Here is a 23,418-nt window from a genome sequence, read left to right as displayed (position 1 = left end):
TTAGCAAGTTTTCAGGAAGCATGCAGTCTCTTATTAACATGATGAAAAGCATAAAAAAAATTACATTTTTGTAGTATAATCATTTACAATTGTCATCATGTGGATTCTCTATGTTGTTTGACTGCAGCAACTCTCTGGCGCGCAAGGGATTATGGGATACATCAATAGGGCGAATAGGGCATGAGGGAGGATACACTCTGGACAAGACACCAATCTATCACAGATACCTAATACAGATGCGCACAATTATTAGCACAATTAAAGATTTAAAAGTGTAAACCTGGTTCAACAATCCTTTTGTATTGCAGATTGAATTTTAGGATGGCTGTCAAATTTATATAAGCTTTGCTTTGAGGTTATTCAGCCTTGGTGTCACTTGTGTTTATCACAGTTGCCTTCAACCTACAGTATTTTCGTTGTGCTGTGCCAGTGCGCCACCTCCGCTCTGCTGTCTGCATGTTAACCCTCAGGCAACATGGGTGCTTTCTGCCACCATATGTGTGCAGTCACTGCTAGCGGAACCTTGTACACTAGGACACTTTTCTTGTCGGACTGAAAGAGATGAGGACGTGCTGGTTTTATTTGTTGCTGGAGAACTTTCCCAGAGTTTAAAGCGGATTAATTAAGTGGTATGTCAATAAATTAAGTCTCAAAAAATAAGAAAAGGGTCACAAAGTAGTTTATGGTTACTGTGTATATCAAACGTGTCAGTTAAATTCAAATGTAATTTGCAGATACTCGCTAAACTTTGCTGGTTAGCTTAGCTTGTGCTAACGCACCTAGCTGGAAAACATTACCCAACCACTGCTGCGTTTAGCTTTGGCGGACCACAACACATGCATTTATTTGGTGTCCCTGAGCTAACGTGGAGTATTATTTTGAGATACCTGGTGCAAGAACATGTTAAGATCAACGAATGTATTTGCTGTGCATCTGTTTAACTTTATGTAGTGCAGTAAAGCAGTGCAGACAGCTAACTAGCCTGGATGTGTTGACGATTGTTGGCCAGAAATGCATTTCCCCGAGTTACATGGCAGCTTCACTACACTTTTATGGCAGTGGCAATTTTTCCGGGTGCTAGAACAAGAATCACCAGTCTGTTTTTCCAGCCGCCGGGACAATCATCAGTATTTTTCCGGCCGTCAGTACAATAATCGTCAATCTATTTTCCGGCCTTTGGTGTCACGGACTGAGTTGAACCCGTACCAGATTTGTATATTCGCCATTGCGCATGCGCAAAAAAAAGAAAAAAAGGGAAACGTTTATGTTCCGAAGGGTAAACTCAGTACAGAACAAAAAATACTGAACTTGTAAGAGGTGTTATTTATGACGTGTGTGCTGAAATGTCTGAGAGTGAAATCAAAGAAAACATTAAGGGAGGTATTGTGCGGGATGTAAAGCGGTTTAAAGCCCGTGACGGTGGAAACCCCAATGCCCCAGTTTTGATTACATTTGTTGGGAAAAATTTGCCAGAAAGAGTGTTTGTGGGCTGTTTGTCTTTCCAAGTGAAGAGTTACCAAAGACCCCCTTTGCGATGCTTTAAATGTCAGCGTTATGGCCATATGGCTGGCTCCTGTAATGGGGGCAGGCGATGTGCAAAATGTGGAGGTGACCACGACATTGTCTCCTGTTCAGTGTCGGCTCCTAGGTGTTGCAATTGTGGAGGCAGTCATGTGGCATCTTCAAGAGAGTGTACTCAGTTTGTAAAAGCCAAACAAGTGCAAGAAATAAAGCAACAGCAACAACTATCTTACGCTGAGGCCCTTAAAAAAGTGGGAAAAGATTCTCCTGTCCCATGCAATATGAAACATTCCCTGAAGGTGCCGATAGAGGGCAGTAGTTCACCATCTAACAGTTCTAGTCAAGAGATGATTGTTGTTAACAAATAGGCTTTTCTCGCTTTTATTGTTGATGTTCTTTATGGTACCCGTGGCAAGCAATCAAGGTCTGACATAATAAAGTTTGTATCGGAAGCTGCAGCAAGATTCTTGGGGATTAAGGATTATGCTCCCCATGATCTGCATGCCTTTATGAGGACAAGACAGGAGCCTTTGAGTCAACCACTCTTAGGGGAGGAGGATGAGGAGGACGAGGAAGAAGGGTTTGACATAGGGGAATGTGATTTTGAAGGCAATATAGATGATGTTTAGTTTTATTTTTATGGTCTGTATCCTGCAGTGGAATGCTAGAAGTCTGATTGCAAACGGTCAAGAGTTTAAAAAGTTCATTAAAGATTTTAGTGCTAAACCAGACCTCTTGTGTGTGCAGGAAACATGGCTGAAACCGTGTCTTGACTTCTCTATTCCGGGATATGAGTGTCTACGCAAGGACAGGGTTGATCGGCAGGGAGGTGGATGTGCTACATTTATTAAAACGGGGTTACAATACAAATGGTGTGAATGTGAAGTGTCGCTTGAATGTGTGATTGTTGAGGTGTGGACTACTGAGGGTAAAATTCATGTAGTTAATTGTTATAACCCATGTAAACCCCTTGTACTTGCCGAGCTTGAGGAGGTGTTAAGTAAAATAGGTGCTCCTGCCCTTTGGGTTGGTGATTTCAATGCTCGTGACCCTCTGTGGGGAAGTGGACAGGGATTTTAACGGTACAGTAATAGAGGAATTTTTAGATCATGGAAACCTGGTAGTGTTGAATGACAACAGCCCTACACGTATTGATATAAATACAGGTAAGACTTCTTGCTTAGATTTAACCTTTGCTACTCCAGCTTTAGCTAGGATAGCAGAGTGGAAGGTGTTAGAAGAAGATACACTTGGTAGTGATCACTTTCCGGTTTTAAGTACATTTGATAAGTCTTTAGTAGTGAACCCGTTTGACAGAGTGGCTCGGTTTGATTTTTCTCGAGCTGACTGGGGAAAGTTTAGAGAAGATACAGTTAAAGGGTTGGATTTTGTTAATAGTAACGGGTCAATAGAGGAAATGTGTGAGTCTTTAACAACAATGATTGTGAGGGTTGCATCTGAGGCTATTCCTTGTAGAAGAAGTCCTCGTAATCGAGTTATTGTGCCTTGGTGGAACAAAGCTTGTGACGAGGTGGTTAAAAATAGGAAGCAGGCATTTAAGAATTTAAGGAAGAATCCTACTCTGGAAAATGTTGTTGAGTTTAAGAGGTGTAGGGCTCTGGCTCGGAAGACAATAAAAGTGGAAAAAAAAGAAATGCTGGAGGGCATTTTGTAATACAATAAACTCTAATACCCCAGTGAAGCAGGTTTGGGCTAGAATCCATAAGATGTCAGGTAAGGTAAACAATTCTTCAATTCCAGTTTTAAAAGATGGATGTAGAGAAGCTATTTGTAGTAAGGATAAGACTGGAATGTGTGTTAAAGCATTCCAAGAAGTTCATAATTCAGAATTATTAAGTGAAGAAAGCTTGAGATTGAGAGAAGAGTTTTTGTGTGTAGAAGGTTGGAAATTGAAAGGTAGTGTAGATACAAATGACTGTGCTTTTAATTTGTATTTTTCCCTTGAAGAACTAAAAGTGGCAGTACAAGCTGGTGCAGACACGTCACCAGGACAAGATAAGATTAGTTATAAACTGTTGCAGCATCTTGACGATGAAGTCTTAATGGAGATTCTAGCCCTCTTTAATTATATCTGGGATGCTGGAACTTTGCCAAAAGCTTGGAAACAAGCTATTGTGCTCCCAATTTTGAAGCCAGGAAAGGACCCTTCCTCTCCATTGTCATACAGACCCATAGCACTTACTGCGGTGTTGTGTAAGGTGATGGAGAGATTGGTCACAAACAGACTTGTTTATTATTTAGAAGTTTGGGGTTTCTTTGTTGATTATCAAAATGGCTTTAGAATTGGAAGAAATACTATGGACTCAGTTGCAGTGTTAGACCAAGATATAAGACGAGCTATAATCAATAAGGAAGCAGTAGTTGCAGTGTTTCTTGATATTGAGAAAGTTTATGATAGTATGTGGAGAGAGGGATTGTTGATTAAATTACATAATGCAGGCATTTGTGGTAGGATGTTCATATGGATCAAAGATTTCTTAAGTGACAGAACTATACAAGTAAGAGTTGAAGGGGAATTTTCTGAAATAATAAGTATTTTTAATGGTACTCAGCAAGGATCAGTTATTAGTCCAGTTTTATTCAATGTTATGATTAATGACATTTTTTCTGATATCAAAGTAGGATTTGGGAGGTCTTTGTTTGCTGATGATGGCGCCATCTGGAGGAGGGGTAGAAACATTGCGTTTTTAATGAAACAAACTCAAATTGCCTTAAACCAAATAGTGCGGTGGGCAAATAAATGGGGCTTTAAGATTTCTATATCAAAAAGTAGTTATATGATTTTTGGACTTAAAAAGAAAATCCCATATATAACCCTTATCATATATGGCTGTCCTTTAGAGAGGGTGAAAGTTTTTAAATTTTTAGGTATGTGGATGGATGAAAAACTAACGTGGTGTACACATATAGAAAAAACTGTTGTGAAATGTGAAAAGATTAATAATGTACTTCGTAGTCTGACTGGTAGTGATTGGGGGGCAGAAAGGTCAACGTTGCACATGATTTATAGAGCAATGATAAGGTCATCACTGGATTATGGTTGTTTTGTTTTTGGTGCTGTGGTTAAATCCAGACTTCTCAAGCTTGATAGGATCCAAGCAAAAGCCCTAAGAATCTGTAGCGGTGCCTTCAGAACTACTCCTATCCCAGCACTGTTAGTCGAAATGGGAGAGACCCCTTTGAGTATTAGGAGAGAGAAGTTAGGTCTTCAGTACTGGGCCAGGCTGTCAGGACTTGCGCATTACTCATCCGCGAAGTGTTTATTGGAAGAGAGTTATGAATTTACTAAAAAGAAGGATAAATCAAATTTCCTTTTTGATGTCCGGCAGGTCGCTAAAAGGGCTGTCAAGGGAAATAAGGTGATGGGGCCAGTGTGGTCTCCTATTCCTTTTTGGGTTTTGCCTGTACCAGATGTTGAGTTGGACCTTCTGGGGCTGAATAAGACTGTAGCCAGCAATTTAGTAAATCGATTTATATCTCAGAATACAGTTAGTATGTGCCACATTTTTACAGATGGGTCTAGGGATTCAAGTGTTCATCATGTTTTAATGTGCTATCCTATGTATTCTAGTGATAGGCGGAAATTGTTTAAAGATTTGTCAGACTGTGGATTGACTGAGTTTTCTTTTAGGTCAATTTTTTCTGAGGGCAGTGTCGCGGCTCGTCTTTAGTCTTCTCAGGATGTCGTCTTTTAGATAACACAAACTAATTGCAAGTGATATGCTAGAAAATGACACAACACTTTAGAATAATTCAGCCTTAAGCAAGATAAAATGCACAGAGTTTTTAAGTTTATTTAAGCCTTCGACACAAAGCTTAGACAAACTGAGTCCTCTAGAGAGACTGAATAAGTGACAACCGCGCTCATCTATTTATTGGAGACCCGCGGGCATCGCTCCTCCTTCAACTTTTTTATTTATTTCATTCCTAAGACATGGTTTTCTATTGGAAGCGTCCTCTAGTGAACCCTAAGCAGGTGTTAGGCCATTATTTCAATGTGACAAACGCTCCCATTAAAACGTGAAGGATTTACAACTGATTTTTTTAAAAGACCTTCAGCCACAGGTGCAGCTGGCCTGAGGCCCCCTCCGCACGTGGCCTCAGCCACACGTGCAGCTGGCCTGAGGCCCCGGCACGTGGCCTGCGGGAAAGCACCTAAAAGGCCTTGGAAAGCCCCTGACAGACTGAATGACTAATAAAGCCCTTTTTTTGGGTTGAACACCTGCTAGTTCAACCAGAGGACATACAGTTCGGATCAGGACACTTGATAGTTCATCACAGTTCAAATATGGACCTAAAAATTCTTCTACAGTCCCTCCTCTGGGACTCGAAAGAGTCCCATTACATCAACTATACTCTTGGGTTGTTTACTGACAAGACATCCTCATTTGTGCATTGCAATAAAAAAGAAAAACACATCACTCGACTTACTGATAACTCTGGTGCGGATATGAATATCAGTGATACTTCACACGGTAAATATATTGCAGTGCAGGTGAACCTACATACTAAGGCACAAGGTGAGCAATTAGCCGGATTATATCAACGCAAGGTGACATTCAAACAATGAGTTTTGGTGTAATTCAAGGCACTTAAAATGGCCACATAAAACAAGTTACAGCAACTTCTTAATCATGGCAAAGTAAAGGCTTTACATTGACATCAGTGCAACCAATCATCTTCTGGCATCTATTGACTCACTCAACCAGAGGCTCCAACCCATTATACTTGGTTCTACATATTATTTTGTTAAAGCGTCACACATTTATTATTTAAATGCATCAAATAACCCCTACGTTACCACTATTTAGTCAACCAATCAAGAAACTATTCTAAGGTTAGCGCAGCTATGTCTAGTTAAATGATAAACACAATAAATGGTTTCCCTTCATGTCCGTCCTTAAGTCATTTGCCTTAGTCAATCATATAATGGTTTTCATTATAGGCCATTTCTCAACATTCTCCACTTTGTTTTTCTTCTTTTTCAGCTTGTTTTCTAATGCCCTTTTTGGCTAGATGCCAAATTTAGGCGATGCATGTCTCTTGACGCATGCTATAGTTTAAGAAAAAAGGGGTCCCTATGGTGCATCTTTACTACTAAATCTACAAACACGCCGTGTAAGGGTCCCCTTTTTATAACTTTGCAATGTGATATCTATGTGTATGCATTTAGCTTTATCTGTGTTACGCAGATGATGGTAAGGACAGACATTTACCCAACCTTCGTTACTAACATATATCCTTCTTTGTTTTATTTACACTCAGATTTCTGAAACCAGTCTGCAATTCAAACTCAAGAACCAAGATCATAGTCCGTGTTCAGTGCCATTACGTCAGTCCGCGCTCCTCAGCATTTACTCAGCATCTGAAGTTTTGGGAGAAGTTGGGGAACATGGGGAGGTTGGCCTTTCAGGGGTAGTGGGGGAAGGATCAGGAATTCTGGCTTTCAGACAGTCGTGCAGTTCTCTGATGGATCTTTCCAGCTCCTTGTGCTGCTTGGCCAGGTTGTACAGGGCCCCCAGAGAATTCTTGCCCACATTCAGGGTGGTGGTGGCCAGCCCTAGCTGTTCCCTTTCCATATGCTCCATCATGCAGGCTAGCATGTCCATACTAGACTGAAGACCACACAGTTGAGTATGGAGGCCCTCCTGAGCACAAGAGATGTTGGCATTGTCACGGTGTATCCTGAACAGGTATGCAGCTGTCTGACTTAGTTGTGGCATGATTTCCTCAAATAGCTCATGGGGAATGTGATTTGTGAGGGGCAGGAGCTGCTCCAAGGTTTTTGGAACAGACTCTTGTGGAAGACGAAGCTCTCGAACCAAGATTGCCATGTCCTGTGGGGTGACCATGATCAGATTAAGGTTGTGCAGTTCAGGGGACAGGAAGTACAAGGGGGAAGGCATTTCGTGTGTGGGGGGGGTATTGTTGATGTCGCACAGGCAAGTGGGTGGGACACTCTGGGCATTTAGCAGCCTGTACAAAGCTCCCCTCTGTCCTGGTGGGTGAGTTCGGCTAAGGTCTACCCCTGCTGATCCTCCTCCAGAGGTACTGGGCTGATCAGAATATCTCTCCTGCCTTGGGGGTGGAAAGCTGGGGACAGGGCCTAGCAGTGAATTGGGTCTAGGATGCACTCGGGCGGTTGCTGCATATGGCCGACCTTGGCTGCCTCCCCTGGAGGGTATCGTTGCCACTGGCACATGTGACTGTCTCCATGGCATCTGCGGAAGGGGTGTGTTCCTGAGTCCAAAGGGTCCTTCAGGTGATGGTGGAGTCCTCGGGCCGACTCTTGCTGCAGGCAGATTCTGTGAAGCCATCATCGCCAGGTGCTGGAACGATGAAGATCCTTCTGTTGCCAACTGGTTTAGCTGCTGGATGGAAGGCGGCTGTGGCGACCAATCATGTTTCGACCATCCCTCCTGTATATCCTCTTCTCCAAACAGTTCTGAGAGTCCAATCAGACTTGATAGAGGCAGATCAGGCATAGGTCCCTGATCAGGGGAGTCTGGTCTCTCAGCCATACTCCTGTGTCCTAGTAATATACATATACGTTCATTATTACAGCTCCATGTCATTCTTTCAGATATTGTCTATCCTATCCCTCATTTTTGTGGGTGCATGTGTGTGAATGTAAATGTGCGTGCATGTCTTCTTCCTCGTCTACAATATCACCAAGCACGGTCCATCCCAGTCCTCCCTATCTGGGGTATACGCCACAATATTAGGGAGCTGGGGGCTGTTGGTGAGGATAATTGGTATTTCATCCATTTCCATATATTCTGGTTCTCTGTCTGTTTCGTTTGTGCTTTCTTCTAGGGCTCGGATGGCTAACAGTGGGAGCTGTCCTACTGTGGATGAAATCAATTTATTGACCAGAAATTTTATCAAGGGAATACCACAACATATTACCAGCAAGACCGCCACCCCTGTTAGTGCCAAAATTACACCTATCTGGTATAACCAGTCTTTCCATGATATCCACCCTCTCCTTAGAGTCCCAAACAGTGAAAACAGTGGGCCAATATTCATTCCATTCCCTACAATGTATCCAGAATCGTCAGTTTCATTTCTCCCTCCTATGGAGTTACTTAACAGTTCCTGTTGCATCTCTTCAAGTGTGATTAAGAGCTCTGTCAAATTTCCGTCTTCCCCTGTACGCATGGGAATAGCTGTGCAACATTCGGTGGCTTTGATCATAATACAAACTCCTTGTTCATCAGCCATCATCATCTCGATAGCTAATCTATTTTGCATTGTCATTAGCGAGGTGGCGTGCAGTTGTTCGGTTAAGGCTCCTACAGCTGCCAATGTCCAGTTCAGGTATCTTTGCTGATTATACCACAAGTAATTAATCCACTGCACCTCCTGGAACCTAGAACGGATTTTTGGAGTAACCCCGAACAGAGCCAATGCCCATCCCCATTTATCCGCATCTTCATCTGCTTTAACTCTGCTACTGTCTATGGCTTCTAACTGTCGGGGTATCCCTTCTGGTATCCCGTTTCTTACTGTGATGTTGTAGTCTGTTTTAAACGTCATTATTCCTCTTTTCTTACGAAGTTTCTGTGGCATGGGTTGTATTGAATTCGGCATTTCAATTACTGTTATTGCTCCTGTGAGCATCACAGGAGCACAAAGGCCTTTCCAATTCGGGGACAGCGATGACAGGAGTTTCCTTTTTTGTCCGCATATCCAAAAGATGTCAGCTAAGGGTACCGTTCCCTTAGCTAAATTTGGAGTAGATACCCATGAAGCATGGGTGAGATTCAGTCCAATTACAGACCCCCCTGTGGCCGGTACTATTTGTTCACACTGTATGCCTGCTGCTGGCAGGGTGTGACAGACGGTAATGTTCCATGCTGTTTTGGCCGGTTTGTATTCTTGCTGCTTTTGCATACACTGTATGTGGTGTTTTGGCTGGGTCGTCCCTACCTGCCAATCGCTTATGTATTGTGCTACTAAGCCTTTAGCTATACAGAATGGGTGTATCATCCCTTTCTCTATTTTAATCATAGGTGGAACGGTTCCTTCTGTACTTAGGGGCACTGGACAAAGTTTACTGTCGGCAGCATATTTTTCATCACCTACTGCCATTTTCATAACACATTGTGTATAGCATTCTGCTTGGTCTGAGTTATGTTGGGGACTCCTATAACAGTTGTTGATATCAGGTAGGGGTTTAGCCTGAGGTATCACACCTTTCCGGTGACAGGCTATGCAAGGCTTTTCACTGATCTGCCTAGCCGAAAATTTCAACCATTGGTAAAATAAATTGGTCTTCAACCCTTGTGTGCGGGCTAGGTCTGTACTGGGATCCCATCTCCCTAAGTGACTGCTTGTTTCTAGGCTTCTAATTGTCCTCTTTTTCCTTGGTTTGATTTTTACCCATTTTGTGGCTTCATGTACTGTAACAGTTACGTCTTGCTTGGTTTCCCTGCATCCTCTTTTATCACAAATTACCTCTATTGTTGAGTGTTCCCTCCTCTTCACATTTGATGCTAATGGCTTCGCCTAATATGTAATCCCCCAGCTTTCCCTGTATTCCTATGTTCTTGTAGGCTTTTGATTTAATGTATACCAAATTATATGTTTTTCCTGTGTTTAGAATGCCTTGTTTAGCTGCTATTGCGGCCATGGCCACGGCACAGTCCGTTGTATGTTTTGGATGTCTATTTTCTCCCATACTGACCACCAGTAGTATTGTCAATCCCTTGAATAATTCCTTAATCATTGCTCTGATGACTGTTGAGATGTGCTACTAGATGTGCTACTAAGTGAGCCGTCACTAGATGAGCTGTCACTAGGGATGTGTGGTGTATCTGTGCTTTGTCTGGGTTGTACTTCCTGCGGTTCTTCTGTCGGTAAATCTACTGAGTTGCTGTCCGAGTCTGATGTCTCCTGTGGCCTGTCTATCTGTCGGTCTGTATTTCTGTCTGTCTGTTGGCCTGCGTCTCCAGTTGTCTCTGAGTCTGCATCTGAGTCTGTCGCTGCTCTATCTGGCAGGGATCCACTACTCTCTGAAGCTGTGCGTCGTCTTTGTTCAATCAGTCTCTGTGAGCGCCTTGGCCAGTGTTCGCCTGGCTGCAGGGAGGCGTGGCCTTCCCTCGGTGCTTCTTCTGGCTGCAGGGAGGCGTGGCCGTCCCTCGGTGCTGCTGTAGGGTCTCTGGCTTCTCCTGCTTCCCCCCTTGGCCCGGCGGCTCTGCCAAGACGAGCTTGCCGAGGCCGCAGGGGCGCTGGGCCACCAACCCTACAGCAGTGGTTTAAATGAAACCAAGTGTCCTTACCGTCTACTTTGACTGCTGTACGTGAGGCAAGAATAACTTTGAAAGGACCTTCTCGGCGGGGCCTGTCCCACTTCTTTTTGAACACCTTGACGTAAACCAGATCACCAGGCTGGATGCTCTGATTTTCAAGTGGAATCTCTGCTTCTCTGTCTTCTGTAGCACCTTTGACCTGCAAAAAGATAGTTTTGTGTATTTGGGTTAACTGTCTCAGATAATTATGCCATTCGTCTTCGTCTCCAGCGATGGTCCTTCGTAGGGTCCTCTCAGGTATGGAATAGGCATCGGCCGACCTGTAAGAGCTTCAAATGGTGTCAAATGGGTTAGTCAGTTAGTTTGTGAGCACATTGACAATAAAGCAAGCGGCAACGCATCCAGCCAGGTTAGTTTGCCATTGCTGTCTGCTATGATTTTTGCTAGTTTGTTCTTTAAAATGCCATTAGCCCGTTCCACCGCCCCATTTGATTGGGGGTGATAAACACACCCAAACTTCTGTTTGATACCCAATTGTTTGAATGTTTCTTGTGTAACCTTGGCTACAAAAGCCCTACCGTTGTCAGATGAGATAGTATCTGGAATGCCAAATCTTGGAAAGACATCTCGGCACAAGAATTTGGCTACCGTTTTATGGTCTTGCTTTGCAGAGGCTACTGCCTCAATCCATCGGCTGAATCTGCATATCACTACCAAAACATATCTCATTCGTTTAACTCGGTTTTCAGCTCCCATGTCTATGAAATCCATCATAAGATGTCTGAATGGCCCATCAGGGACCGGAATGTGGGCTAAAGGGGCTGTGAATGATTTCCGGACATTGTACTGTGCACATACCTCACACTCATTCAACAAACGGTCCACTGTTGCTGCCATATATGGTGACCACCAGACAGCTTTTAGTTTGTTCATAATTTGGACTCGCGAACAATGATCGGGTCCGTGGGCCCAAATGATTGCATGTCGTAATAAATTGGTGGGTAACACAAAATGTCCATGACTACTGCGCCACAGCTTGTCCGCTGGCCCCTGACTGCGTGTCTCAATAGCGCCTCGTTTAACCCACATTCGTTTTTCTTCTCCACTGGCCCTACTTTGAGCCACTATCAGTGCGTCAAGTGAAACCAGTGGGGCACAATCTTGGATGGTTAGCAGGGGAAACATATTTTCTCCTTGTGCTCCTTTGCGAGCTGCGTCATCTGCTAGATTGTTACCTTGAGCTATGATGTTATTATTCTTTTGATGACCTGCACATTTAATGATGGCTACCTCAGACGGTAATTGGAGAGCTTGTAACAGTTGGGAAATCGCTTCTCCATGAGTGACAGGGGTGCCATCTGCTCTCAGGAATCCCCTTTGTTTCCAAATGTTTGCATGTACATGACATACGCCATAAGCGTAGGCTGAGTCTGTGTAGATATTAACACGTTGATCTTTAGCTATCTGGCAAGCCATAGTTAAGGCTTTGATTTCTGCCAGTTGGGCTGAACAAGGCTGATCAATTCCTTGGGACTCCAGTAATTCAAAGGTTTCGCCATCCGTGTTTAGTTTAACAATCCCCATACCCGCATGCAATCCCGCGGCATCCCGAAAGCATGAGCCATCCACGAACAGGGTTAGATCTGCATCTATGGCGTGATTATACAAATGTTCTCTGGCTCTCAAAAATTTCTCTGTCTCTGCCACACAGTTATGTGGAGTACCATCTAACGGTGTGGTCAATTTGGTGGCGGGATTCACCGTGTGACAACGTTGTATTGTTATTTCTGGAGCGGACAACACAACTTCGTATCCAGTGCGTCTAGCTTGTGTTAAGACAAAACGTTGACTGGTTAGCAGGGCATGTAACTGATGCGACGTGTACAACGTTACTGCATGTCCCATGATTATGGATGATGCTTTTTGAAATGCAAAGGCAGCTGCTGCTAGACCCTGATAGCATGGTGGCAATCCTGTTTCAATCAATCAATCAATCAATCAACTTTTTTCTTGTATAGCGCCAAATCACAACAAACAGTTGCCCCAAGGCGCTCCACATTGCAAGGCAAGGCCATACAATAATTATGAAACACAGTCTACGTCTAAAGCAACATAACCAAGGGATGGTCCAGGGTCACCCGATCCAGCCCTAACTATAAGCCTTAGCGAAAAGGAAAGTTTTAAGCCTAATCTTAAAAGTAGAGAGGGTATCTGTCTCCCTGATCTGAATTGGGAGCTGGTTCCACAGGAGAGGAGCCTGAAAGCTGAAGGCTCTGCCTCCCATTCTACTCTTACAAACCCTAGGAACTACAAGTAAGCCCGCAGTCTGAGAGCGAAGCGCTCTAATGGGGTAATATGGTACTACGAGGTCCCTAAGATAAGATGGGACCTGATTATTCAAAACCTTATAAGTAAGAAGAAGAATTTTAAATTCTATTCTAGCATTAACAGGAAGCCAATGAAGGCAGGCCAACACGGGTGAGATATGCTCTCTCCTGCTAGTCCCCGTCAGTACTCTAGCTGCAGCATTCTGAACCAACTGAAGGCTTTTTAGGGAACTTTTAGGACAACCTGATAATAATGAATTACAATAGTCCAGCCTAGAGGAAACAAATGCATGAATTAGTTTTTCAGCATCACTCTGAGACAAGACCTTTCTGATTTTAGAGATATTGCGTAAATGCAAAAAGGCAGTCCTACATATTTGTTTAATATGCGCTTTGAATGACATATCCTGATCAAAAATAACTCCAAGATTTCTCACAGTATTACTAGAGATCAGGGAAATGCCATCCAGAGTAACGATCTGGTTAGACACCATGCTTCTAAGATTTGTGGGGCCAAGTACAATAACTTCAGTTTTATCTGAGTTTAAAAGCAGGAAATTAGAGGTCATCCATGTCTTTATGTCTGTAAGACAATCCTGCAGTTTAGCTAATTGGTGCGTATCCTCTGGCTTCATGGATAGATAAAGCTGGGTATCATCTGCGTAACAATGAAAATTTAAGCAATACCGTCTAATAATACTGCCCAAGGGAAGCATGTATAAAGTGAATAAAATTGGTCCTAGCACAGAACCTTGTGGAACTCCATAATTAACTTTAGTCTGTGAAGAAGATTCCCCATTTACATGAACAAACTGTAATCTATTAGACAAATATGATTCAAACCACCGCAGCGCAATGCCTTTAATACCTATGACATGCTCTAATCTCTGTAATAAAATTTTATGGTCAACAGTATCAAAAGCAGCACTGAGGTCCAACAGAACAAGCACAGAGATAAGTCCACTGTCCGAAGCCATAAGAAGATCATTTGTAACCTTTCAATGTTGTCAAGCTTTGTACTATAATAGGCCAATGGTTGTTTTCCTTCATTTGTTTCCTGCATTAGTACAGCACAAGCATATCCAGCTTTTTCAGTAACATACAAATGGAAAGGTTTCCCATAATCTGGGTTACCTAACGCGGGAGCAGATTGCATGTCTGTTTTTAGGGCCTCAAAAGCTCCCGTTGCCTGATCTGTCCAGACGAGGAGAGCTGCATTGCTTGTTTGCCCCACTGCTCTAATCATGGCACGCAAAGGTGCAGTTTTTATAGCATAATCACAAATCCACGGCCGACTGTACCCTGCCATCCCAAGGAATGAAAGCATCTGTCCCACTGTTTGGGGTTTGGGAGCCTTGATTATAGCCTCCACTTGGCTTGGGGCTATACATCGCGTGGTCCCACACAACTGTCTTCCCAAGTATTCTACTTGTTGTTTGCAGAACTGCAATTTGTCCTTACTTACTTTATGACCTCCATCTGCCAATGCATGCAATACAATTAATGAATCTTTTTCACACTGTTCTTGAGTCTCTGATGCAATAAGGAGATCATCCATATATTGCACCAATGTACTGGGTATGTCAAGGTGTTGTAAATCTTCAGCCAGGACTTTGTTAAAGATGGCTGGTGACAGGTTCAGTCCCTGAGGTAGCCGTGTATACGTTAGCTGTTGTCCCAGAAATGTGAATGCAAACAAATGTTGTGAGTCTGGGTGCACAGGCACACTGAAATAGGCTGAACACAGATCGATTACTGTGTACCATTTTGCTCCAGCAGGGATGCTTGATAGTATAGTATGCGGATCAGGTACTATAGGTGCATCCATTTCTATTATTGCATTGATAGGACGCAGATCATGTACCAGCCGATACTCTTTGGTATTGTTTTTAGGGATAGGGTAGATAGGAGTATTGCATGGGCTTGCAGTTTTTATTAAAACTCCAGCTGCCATTAGTCCCTTAATTACTGGTTTTATGCCTTCAATAGCCTGAGGTTTTAATGGATACTGCCTTTGGTGAGGCAGTTTTGCTCCCGGTTTTACTTTTATTTTTACTGGTAAGGCTGTTTTTACTAGTCCTACATCCGTTTTGCTTTTGGACCACACCACTGGTGGTATTTGCTCTAACAATTTCTCTTGTTGGGCCGATAACACCATCTGTCCCTCTGGTCTAGGATTGAGCTCCACTTTTTGAGCTATAGCCTCATCATTTACTTTTAAATTAATTCGTATAAACTGCTGGTCTTTTGACAGATGTACTTGTGGACTTTCCATGTTTTGCCATTCTTCAACTTCTGAGGCTGTCTTTACCATTGGACCTAGGTCATGGGATTCATACTTTTCTGAGACTAAAAGGGTCACATGAGGCGTGGCATTTGGCACTTGATACCATTGTTGTTCAGCTGAAGTTAGCTTGACAGAAGCTGCGGCCCCTTGGGGGCCTAAATAAATTTCTGTGGTGGTTATGTGAAACAGCCGTTGATTCATCAATACATCCCAGCAGCATGCATAGTCAGTTTGTTCTTGTTTGGCATCGAACATCAGGGTGACATGTAAAGGTAAACTAGGTGTATATACTGCTTCATAGTGTTGTTCGGCCCAGGGCTTCCATTTTTCCCATTCCAGTTGAAGATTTGAATTTTCTGGTTGTAACTTCAGCCAGTATACCATGGGTTGCACAGGTCGGACCTTGTTTTCCATGTCCATAAGCACCATAATGTTGGCAAGTGGTTCGTCAGGAAAGTGTATTTGCAGTCCTTGATGGGTACACACTATCTGGGTTTGTAGCTTACATAAAATGTCTCTTCCCAGCAAATTCACAGGTGTATTTTGTGAGTATAACAGGGGTGCTTCAATTGTTTTTCCTGCAATCGTTACAGGAAGTGGGCGTGTAAAAGGTATTATTTGAGTCTTCCCAGAGAAGCCGATGGTCTTAATTACAGACCCAGAGAGGGGGAGATGAGCGCCCATTTTCCCTATGCAAGAGTATGTTGCCCCTGTATCCACCATGAAAGGGAAATCTCTGTTTTGTATATTAACAGTGACGGTTGGCTCTTCCTTAGGTATCATCGAAATAGCCAATGCCACCGTTTCCCCCTCTGTCTTCTCTAGGCCTCCCTATTGCCAATAGGCAGAGGGTCCAACCCAAGGTCGGGCTGGACAATTTCTCATTCGATGTCCAGGTTGTCCACAGCTCCAACACTCATTAGAGGGTTGATCCCCTATTGGGGGTGTTGGTCCCATAGGCGGTCCCGCTTGACTGTTCCTGGGAGCTGAGTTTTGGAATCTGCTTCCAAATGAAGGTTGGCGAGATCCTCTTCGCCACCCTCCTCTTTGACCTTGAAAGTTCCGTGACTCTCCTCTCCACCCATGACTGTAGGTGGGTCCATTTCCGGGTGTGCCAGTGCTATGGTAGTGATAGTGATGCTCCACTGGTGCCGAGACTTCTCCTGTAGGAGTGCTCCCTGCTGCTCCTTGGGTGCTCTGTGTGGCTGTTACCACAGGTGCCTGTATGGTGGCAGCAGTGTTTGCCGTAGGGCCTGTGCTTGCCGACTCAGAAGGAACAGGGGTCATCATTGGTGCCTGGGTCTTTGTTTTTTCTTTCTTGACTTTGGTTAGCTCTCCCAACTGCATCTGCACCAATTTTTTCGTCAGGGATTTTGCTGCATCTTCTTCTTTTTGTTTTTCTTTCTTGTAGATTTCAAGATGGTGACAAATATGCTCAGAGTATAAAGCCCAATTCATTTTCGATAGTCCCACGACTCCATCTAGGGCTTTCTGAACCTCATCTGGTAGAGCCTTTTTTACAGTTATTTTAAACAGGATTTCAGTTGCTGGAGAATGGTTCCATGCATTTCCTGTTTCCTCCGCCCATCTTTTCTGGAATCGGTGCAGGAACTTCTTTGGGCACTCTTCAGGTGTCCACTCCTCATCATCCAATTTAGAGGGATCCAAGACCTCAGGGTACTTTCTTCTCAGTCCTTCCCACATGGAGTTTCTATAGCGATTAAAGGGGACTTCATCATGGTGATTAGTGCCCATCATCTGTGTTAGTCCAACCTTTCCTGCTAATTCTTCAGTGTCATGTTTTCCCATGACATGCATTAGCAAGGCTTTTATGTCACCTAAAGACAAGGTTACCCCTGCAGTGCCTTCTTCTAAGGCAGTTATCCATCTCCCAGCTCCTTGGGTGATGTCTGGCAGCCTGTTGGCCAGCCCCACCATGTCTGTCCAGCTCCATGGGGTATACACATGATGACCATTTCTAACCACCAATGGGCATATGAGGTCTTCGTCCTCCTCTTCTTCTGTGCGGGCTCCATACTGTCTTCCAGATCGAGTGCGACTGACTGGTTCCAGGCAGTCCATCCAGTCGGTTATATTCTGTTCTAAAGCCGCTATGTCTTTGGCTACACATTGTTGTCTTTGCCTGAGTCGGGCCTCTTTTGCAGTCTCAATGATGATCTCACCAGAAATTTTTCGGGTGGGTGGCTCTATAATGTGATTCCCTTGATTGGGCGTCGATTGTTGTAATATTCTTTCCTCGGCGTCCCTATGTCTTTGTATTCTTTCCTTCGCTAGCCGAAGTTGCTCAGCTAGTTCTTCATTATCTCTTCTGGCCAGATCCAGTGTGTCACAGAAGCTCTTGTGCCACTCTTCGGAGCCTCTATAGCCTGTGAAGGTCCAGTCGGCTGACTTATGGTGGGAGGGGACGGTTTTCAGTGGACCTCGATGTGCAGGCGGAGCCTTCAGGTCTCTCTCTTTATCCTCGTCTGCCTCCGTGTCACTGTTATTTGTGGCCCCCCCTGCTGGTCGTGGTGTGCGACCACTTACTTTCGGACTTGGAGACCTTGTATGATCCATTTGACAGACTGAGGACCTGTCTCCTTGTGGCTCTCGAGCTTTTAGTGTCAGTGTGAATTTGCCCTCCACATCCATGCCTTGGTCCTCTTCACGAGTTCCTAATACAAATTGTCCAGCTGTCTTTCCCATATCATGACGTTTATATGGGGGTGGCTCTGCTTCCCAGCTCGGTGCACTGGCTTTAGTCTCTTTGGATCTTTCCTCTGTCATTTTTTCTCTTTTCTGCTGTAGCCTCTGTGCTTCCTGCTTGAACAAGGCCAAAACTTCTTTTTCTTCAGTGCATTTTTTGTTGTTTTTTACGTTCTTCTGCTGATCTTTAATTTCTTTTTTCTGTATTTCTACCGCAACTGCTTCACACATCACCGGATCAAATGATCCCTCCAAAGGCCATTGCCTGCCCCCATGTGACCTTTTGTGCCACTTTCTCATACATTGGTTGGCCTTAGTGCGTTTTCCTGGATATTTTCTTAGTACTAAGTCTAGCGGGGTACTTTCCCGACCTTGACCTTGAGAGTTACCCATGTAACCCTGACAAACGCTATGTGAGGTGTTTCTATGGTGTTCTGGTAGTCCCTCAGGGGCTGTCCTGATCCAGACCAATAACTTGTTGGCTGTAACACCTGTTTTGTATTTTAAACCCTTAAAAGGATTAAATTTCCAACTGCTATGCCCGTCTTCTTTTTCTTTAACTAAATATGAAAATTTACCTGTTTCCCACCGAACCTTCCTTGGGACCACAGTCAGAGTCAACCTAGGAAACAGTTCTTCACCTGGATCGGTTGGTAGTGTTACTAAATGATTTAATGGTATGCTAAGTTCTTTATTAGGGTCAGCACAAAGCAGCTCCAGCCACGGGGTTAAACCCTGATGCCACAGACGTCTTATCAGCAGCTCCCAATTAATTAGAGGGAATTGTTCTTTCTTTTGCTTCAGATTGATTACCTTAGTAATCTGCCATAATTTCTGATTGATCTCTTGTTCGTCCTGCCAATGTTCTGCTCCTACCCTGTCAAAATAGGTCCTTTCCAGCCAAAAATGTGTCCTGATTCCCTGGGTTTCGATGTCTCCGTCAGTCAAGTAATGTTCTGGGAGTATTATTTCATCATCACTTAAGTCTCCCATCAAAGACTGTCCCAAGCATTGATCAGTCTGTCAGCTTTTTCACTATAATCTAAGCTTTAACTCTTTTGATTTATAACCAACTTTATTTATTTAATCCTCTTACAACCCTAACACTTCCTAATGTCTTTGCTCCCGACTTTCTTCTATTTTCCTTCTAATTTTTTAACTTTCTGCTTCTTCTTTCTTTTTCTGCTATGTTTGTTTATTAGTTTTCTCTCTTTGAAATAATATCTACCTTTTCTGTATTTACATAGCACTCTTCTCCTGTCTTTTTCTTCACTGTCTCTGTTTCACACTTTACTCTCTGCCTGTCATGCCCCTCCCAAGTCCTCCTGTTGGGTCTAAATACCTCCCCCTCGTACTCTTTCACATTAATCTTGTATGTCAGCCAGCTTGCAAGCCCACAGCTTTTTGCTTGCACCTCCCCGCTTACTCTCCACTCTCCCACACACAATTTTCAACAGCTTTATACACAAAAATTATTAAAAACAACTTTCTATATATCTCTATCTAGACTTCTGCCACTTTTCACTCCGCGGCTTTAAACAACCTTTTTATTCACTTAACACCAATGTGTTCTGTTTAAGCATGTATCTCTTCTTCACGTTAGACAGCTTCTCCGGCGCTGTCAGCAACTTCATATATTACTTTTTACAAGCCCTCTTTGAGCGTACAATATTTCATTTACTTCTACGCCTTACCGCGCCTCGCGTGCGTATCCTGTGCTTAATATATTATTTTTCACCAGCTCCTTTCTGAGCATACAATATTTCATTTATTTTTACGCCTTACCGCGCCTCGCGTGCGTATCCTGTGCTTAATATATTATTTTCACAAGCTCCTTTCTGAGCATACAATATTTCATTTATTTCTACGCCTTACCGCGCCTCGCGTGCGTATCCTGTGCCTTTCTGCACTTTCTTCTACCTTTTTTCTTCACTTACTGAGCTCCTCATGAGCTTAATGTGCCTTTGCACTGAAAATATTCTCTTTTTCTTTTCTTATAAAAAAAACTCATATTACTGTGTACTTAATTACTTATTCTTCTCCCACGCCCCACAAGCGTGTATCTGGTGCCTTACTGCACTATTTTCTGCTTCATTAATTCTCATGTATTCTGCACTAACTCTTCATTTATTTATTTATTTATTTATTTTTTTATAGTTTTTCTCTTTTCTTAAAAAATGACGTCCTTTATTGAGCTCTTTTACTTACTGTCAGCTGTGCCACTTTGCACTTTTAAATCTCTTTATCACGTACGGTATTTCTACTGCGCCCCCTCAGGCGCTTATCTTGTGCTTCCTCTGCACGTATTCTCTGTTAAACTCTTTTTCTCACTTATTTCACTTCAGTCTCTGTTAAACTCTTTAAATAACCTTGTATTACCTTGTATCTATTTGTCAGTATACTCCCCTAAATTAACCCCTACAGCGCATGCTATCAGCCGGCACGTTAGTAACAAATTTCAACACCAATTATTCTCCAAGCATCCAGGTTAGTTCTTCATGCACTCTTTCCGCACCAGAGTTCATGAACATTCCTGACCTTTCACTCACACAGACATTCTTTTTTCCCGGGAACACACACACCTTCTGAGCATTTTATCTACAAGGCCTGATAAATTTTCAATCTTATCTTTTTTTAGTCTCTTATCAATTTTCTTAGTCCAGGTTCTTTTGGGTAAGAGGCAATTAAAAAATATCACCTGTCAACTTGGGCGGAAATCCCGACTCACTCCTCCAGATCGTGCAGAAGTTATAAAAGGTTTCTGCTTACCTTTTAGTCGTGATCACTGTTATTTACGGTCTGGAGGGATGAGCTGGACTGCCCCAGGCTGCCGGAATGCCCCTGGAACCTCCTGAAGCTGGCTCGCCAAGTTCTGTCGCGGCTCGTCTTTAGTCTTCTCAGGATGTCGTCTTTTAGATAACACAAACTAATTGCAAGTGATATGCTAGAAAATGACACAACACTTTAGAATAATTCAGCCTTAAGCAAGATAAAATGCACAGAGTTTTTAAGTTTATTTAAGCCTTCGACACAAAGCTTAGACAAACTGAGTCCTCTAGAGAGACTGAATAAGTGACAACCGCGCTCATCTATTTATTGGAGACCCGCGGGCATCGCTCCTCCTTCAACTTTTTTATTTATTTCATTCCTAAGACATGGTTTTCTATTGGAAGCGTCCTCTAGTGAACCCTAAGCAGGTGTTAGGCCATTATTTCAATGTGACAAACGCTCCCATTAAAACGTGAAGGATTTACAACTGATTTTTTTAAAAGACCTTCAGCCACAGGTGCAGCTGGCCTGAGGCCCCCCTCCGCACGTGGCCTCAGCCACACGTGCAGCTGGCCTGAGGCCCCGGCACGTGGCCTGCGGGAAAGCACCTAAAAGGCCTTGGAAAGCCCCTGACAGACTGAATGACTAATAAAGCCCTTTTTTTGGGTTGAACACCTGCTAGTTCAACCAGAGGACATACAGTTCGGATCAGGACACTTGATAGTTCATCACAGTTCAAATATGGACCTAAAAATTCTTCTACAGCAGTTACTCGCATTTAGTGGACAAAGCTGTGATTAAGTTCCTCCATTCCACCAACCTCTGAGAGTCTAACATGATAAAGTATTTACCTATTGCCTGTGGGGGGCAGCATTATGCTACGCCATCGTATAGCCTGCCGGAATCTATTAGAAGAAGAAGAAGAACTCAGTACGTGACACTGCAAAAATAATCGCTCTGTTCCGGCTGCCACAACAATAATCGTCGGTCTGGTTTTCCAGTTGCCGTGACAATTGTTAATCTGTTTTTTTTCCGGCCGACGCAACAGTAATCTCCGATCTGTTTTTCTGGCTGCTGCAGCAATAATTATCAGCCTATTTTACCAGCCACTGCAGCAATAATTGTCTGTTTTTCTGGGTGCCGTGACAAAAATCGTCAGTCTGTTTTTCTGGCTGCCACAACAGTAATCATCGTTCTGTTTTTCCGGCCGCTGCGGCAATAATTGTCAGTCTGTTTTTCCAGCCATTGAGGCAGTAATCATCCCTGTTTAACGTCCGCTGCTACAAAAAAATCAGCGGTCTGTTTTTCCGGCTACTGCAGCGTTAATTAGTGTTTTTTAGGCAGCTGCGACAAGACTCATCAGTCTGTTTTTCCGTCTGCCGCGACAATAGTTGTCAGTCTGTTTTTCCGGCCGCTGTGACAATAATCGTCAGTCTGTTTTTCCGGTCCCCAGCAAAAATTGTTTTTCTAGATGCTGTCACTGGCCACCATATTTTTAGACTTGTAATTCTACATTCTACTTGCTGCCTCTATTCAAAATTCAACTGAAATACAATAATTAAACTGAAACTCAAGAGTTAATCTCAATTCAGTTCTGAATGTTGCACAGCCCTGGTGACCACATTTACAGTGGTCATGCTGTCTGTTAATTTTTCACACCTGACTGACCTAACCCTAACAACAGCAACACCGTGTGACACTACTGCTAGCAGAATTCAAACTGTAGTCCTGTGATTGCAACTTCTGGCTGCAATATTTATGGCATCACAAAAATGGGCTGTGTAATTGTTGTGGCACACTGAAAACGTAGCCACAAATATATTATCATAGATTTGTATCAGAGTCACGGCGAACAGTTGAGTCGGCACTTAGTAGACTTTCTAGTTGAGCATGTGCTTTCTTCAATGTATGCACTTTCATTAGTTTTTCTTTTTTTTTAATTAACTTATTTATTTAAACACACTTAGCCATAACTCCAAACCCTTACAATAAGCATCGAACCAAACAAGGATACATTTGTGATGAACATGCAGTCAGAGAGGTGTGCTTTAAATTTGAAATTCAAACAGCTATCAGAAAATAAAGCCCTTGAATGAGCACTTGAACCATAACCAAATCTCATATCATATGCCAGTCTTCATCTGTTTGCAAACAGAGTGTTGTAGCACATTAAACGAGTGAAAGGCATGTGCATGAGTGTGAAGTCATAACGAAAAGCCTTGAAATAATTCTTATGACCAGTTGTGGGTCCATAAAATCAGTGACGCTGTAAAAGTACTGCATATTCAGCTTTGAAATTTTGCATTCTAGAGACACTTGAGAGCCATTAAAGCGCCTATTGTGGGCCATATTGGTATCTTTTAATATAATTTGCAGTTATTCTTTCATATTTTATATAGTAAAGTTGACACAGTGGAACATGTGCACAGAACTAGTGTTCTGTGAAAATTATCTGAAAAAGAATTCAGAAACTGACAAAGCTGGAAAAAGAAAACCTGAGAACACCACAAAATCTTTGATTCAAGCGTGTGAA

General features: G+C 43.1%; 1 protein-coding gene across 3 annotated transcripts in view; it reads left to right on the top strand.

Moving 5' to 3' along the window:
* Window positions 1–552: 552 nt before the first annotated feature.
* Window positions 553–23,418, top strand: part of znf408 (zinc finger protein 408) — a 118,337-nt gene continuing 95,471 nt past the window's right edge. For 2 of the 3 annotated variants that reach the window (XM_034194028.1, XM_034194019.1), the window contains exon 1: window positions 556–629. The gene's annotated coding sequence lies outside the window, so the exon portion shown is untranslated. Of the gene's footprint in view, window positions 630–23,418 lie in introns of all 3 variants that reach the window. The other variant, XM_034194036.1, reaches the window with a different exon arrangement.

Source organism: Thalassophryne amazonica, chromosome 2 (genome assembly GCF_902500255.1).
Source record: "Thalassophryne amazonica chromosome 2, fThaAma1.1, whole genome shotgun sequence".
Taxonomy (NCBI): Eukaryota; Metazoa; Chordata; class Actinopteri; order Batrachoidiformes; family Batrachoididae; genus Thalassophryne; species Thalassophryne amazonica.
Note: the sequence above shows the minus strand (reverse complement) of the source record. Positions and strands in the feature narration are given on the sequence as shown.